Source organism: Rhagoletis zephyria, unplaced genomic scaffold (assembly GCF_001687245.7).
Source record: "Rhagoletis zephyria isolate East Lansing unplaced genomic scaffold, Rhagoletis_zephyria_1.1 Rzeph_scaffold_03892, whole genome shotgun sequence".
In the NCBI taxonomy this organism is placed as follows: domain Eukaryota; kingdom Metazoa; phylum Arthropoda; class Insecta; order Diptera; family Tephritidae; genus Rhagoletis; species Rhagoletis zephyria.
In genome coordinates this window covers 1-3,525 of record NW_016160975.1, presented here as the reverse complement: position 1 = coordinate 3,525, position 3,525 = coordinate 1, and the positions used below count along the sequence as shown (strand labels likewise).

Below are 3,525 nucleotides of genomic sequence, written 5' to 3'. Positions count from 1 at the left end.
ATAATGGCGAGGGTTTAATGTAAATAATCGGTATCGGATACCGAAAAGGAAGTATAGGGTACCGAAATCTTTTTTAAGTATTGGGTACCGAGTATTGGGGACAATTCAGCACATCACTAGTCGCTCTCATTCTCGCCGCTCTCAGTTGTCAACTCTACGATGACGTCACGCTAAAATTACTCTCACGAATTCTGCCGCAATCGGCGCAATCTTGTATTCTATCATTCTTGCGTAGGCATACATACATACATACATATGTATATTTTTACATCCAAATGTACATATACATACATACATATTCACTATATCACTACAAATGCGCGTGCGTATGTGCCGCCAAATGGTGAATGAGCGCTTAATGTGTAAAATTTGTGATACATAAATGTGAATGTGAACAACCTCTGCAGGATCATTAAATGCATAAAGTTATAAGAAATGCCAGCAGTGTTGCCAGGTTTTGGGCGAGTCTATTCTCTTTTTGTCAATGCAATTCTATATATTTTTCCCATTTTTCAATTTAGGTTTCCCGTTTTTTTCCCTTTTTATATATAACCCAGTTTTTAAAAATGGCAAATCAATTTTTCTCCGTGTTTTATTTTTTTGTACGATCAATTTCCGTATTTTAACAACTCAGTCAATAACAATTAAATTTACATGTAATATTATTAATATTAAAAAATTACATTAAAAAGCGCTATATTGATGGATTTCGATCAGGATAGGTCTTTAGTCGTGTACGTGTGCTGTTAAATCGGCGATCTGTCTGTTTTTGGCACATCAAATTATCGGTAAAGGTATGGATAAAGGAGATAAAGTTCTGTCAAAATTTGTCGACAAATCTTTGGCGTCCTAAATATGACATAGTGAAAACCGGCCATTAGGAAGAAGGCTTGCTGCACATATTGTGCAATGTGCTCGAGTTTGATTGGAGGCGGATGCTGACGGACGAGATTCTTCGCGTAACTAAACTTTAAATTCCATACAGCTTTCCCATGAATTTACCGCACACTATTTTAGCCAAATAGTATTAATGAAATATTTATGGGCACGGCGGATGCGGTTTTCCCCGTTTTCACGACCATTACTTTACCAAACTTTATATGTGATCTCTGTGATCGTGATATTACCGATCGAGGGGGTGAGACTGAAAAAACAATCGTTAATTTAATTGTAAGGACCACCCTAATGTACATACTCGAGCATACGAGGCCGGCTAAATTGTATTATTTATGAATTAAATTTTATTCGATAAAATCGGAGGTCGCATGCTTATAAACAATTTGCAGCTTTTAGCCGTCGTAAACCAAAGAGGAGTTATAAATAATGTTGTGTGTGTTTTATATTGTAGAAGTGTTTTGATATCAAAAATCTGGGATAGAAACAATATCCCATCTTTCTTTTGAGCAATTAAACGTAAATAACTAAAGAATCCCGATTATTGTCCATGTAGACGCAAGGCAGCAGCAGCAGAGGAGAGGATTTGAATTTTTCGTAAATTGACATTGAAGAGTACAAAACCAACAACAACTAACACGGAACTTGTTGTTTGAGCTCTGGTGCTACTTTTACCTATCCTCGGGTGTACGCGTGTGGTAATTTTTTCAGCTATAAGGAAAGTCATTGCCAGCAAACGTGACAAATGCTGATTTAGCGCAGCCCTCCGATGTTGCCGGCTGGAAGGCAAAATTTCTGATAAGAATGTTGTTTAAGTTTTTATGAACTTTTATCGTCGGAGTATTCACTGGAAACTCATATATTTATTATTTATTTCATAAAAAAGCACGGCTTTGTGTAGCCAGTTGGTGACTCATTGAATGCTGATAAGTAAAAACATTAAACCAAATTTCGGCTTTAAGCTTCGCATGTTTTGTTGGTTATTTAAGCTATTAAGAAAATTTTTCGCGAATAAATGAAAAAATTAAAACCGACTTTCTTGCCCTCGGCTACCAATTCCCTCAGCCTTCAAGGCTCCGAGTTCCGATTGGATTGCATCATACCTAATCAGCTAGAAAAGTCCGATTTTGCCTATATTCAGTGAGCTTCCTATGTTTCTTTTATACTCAAGACAGCCAATGTATCTCTTGTATCCCCTAGGAGTTTTTAGAAAACTCAGTTTTCCCCCGATTATTTTAAAGAGCCTAGTCTTCTTTTCATCAATCTCAAATTTAGACTCCAAAATCACTGCAGAGTTTTTCCTAACGGAGGCCATCGCTATACGAAAGGAACTAATGCCAGTCAAGATTGTACACTAGGGTTGTCCAAAATAAGTAAAGTCGGAATTTTAATGCTCTCACCGCCAAGGATTGTTCCAAATCGAAAAGTATACCCCTATTTTTTTTTCAAAATTAAAAAATATTTAGAGGTCCCTCAAACGCTCAAAGTTTTCCATGTATTTTATGTGGGGGAAAACATAACTCCACGTAGAAATGGTATGGAATTCTTGAAAATCAATAATTTTCTATCGGAAAACTCTGGTTCTCTTCAGAAGACTTCCAATAACAATACCCAATCGTTTATTTAACCATTTTTTAATACTAAAGATTTTTTATTTATCCCCCCTTACATTTTCTTGCATTTTCTGGGGGTTTCGGCGGACCTATAAAACATATTTACTATGAAAAAATGGTTAAATAAATAATTAAGTATTATTATTTGGAATCTCCTGAAGGGAAGTAGAGTTTTCCGATCGAAAAATATTTATTTCTATACCATTTCTACGAGGAGTCGTTTTTCCGCATACAAAATACATGACAAATTTTAAGCGCTTTGCGCGACCTCTAAATATTGTTTGATTTAAAAATTAAAAAATGAGGGTATCTTGTTTAAATAATTAGTTTGTTAGATGTTGATATATTCTTCTATGTTAATTAATAAACAGCCACAATTGAACCTTTGATTTCCTTTATTCTTAAGCATTATCCGGACCTTCAAAATTTACCACTCGATACAATGAAGGCTTTTATCTTCGCACTATTTCTCGGAGCCCCCTATCTCTTTCGCCACATTAATGCTTTGCCGGAAATATCCAATTGCGCCTTTGAGGACACCGTCAATTTGACCGCCAGCAAAAAATTCAGCAACGGATCTTACCTCTATGAAGGTGTGTTGGTGCCACCTGCTCTAATCGGCCACTACAACTTTGTGGAGCTGTACGGTGGAGAACGTCAGCATGTGAAGAAACACATTCGAGGCTGTGTGTGTCGCCTCAAACGATGCGTCAAGTTTTGCTGTCATCCTCGGGCGGAAATGTATCGCGCAAGCGAGGACTCCGATTCACAATGTGATGAGGAACTGAGTGAGGAGCTTTCTTATTCGCCCTTCGTAAATATTACTTTACGTAATAACAGTCAGGTTTTGATGCATGTCCTGGATGAATTTGTGGTGCAGCAAGGAATCCCCTGCGGTGGAGGCTACATGCTTATGCCGCATAAATACGAAGAAGACCATTGGGAATTGTTTGAGGTAAGCCATGAAAGATTAACCCTCAAACCGGCAACTTTGAAATAGTGATCAGAAATGGTTGGG

At 37.2% G+C, this 3,525-nt stretch overlaps 1 long non-coding RNA gene across 1 annotated transcript in view; it reads left to right on the top strand.

The window, feature by feature from the left end:
• The window catches only part of LOC108369889 (uncharacterized), a 10,327-nt gene extending 6,824 nt beyond the window's left edge, over positions 1–3,503 (top strand). Inside the window, exon 3 of the long non-coding RNA XR_001848576.1 lies at positions 2,914–3,503. This is a non-coding gene — a long non-coding RNA (uncharacterized LOC108369889). The remainder of the gene's footprint in view (positions 1–2,913) is intronic.
• Positions 3,504–3,525: the final 22 nt, after the last annotated feature.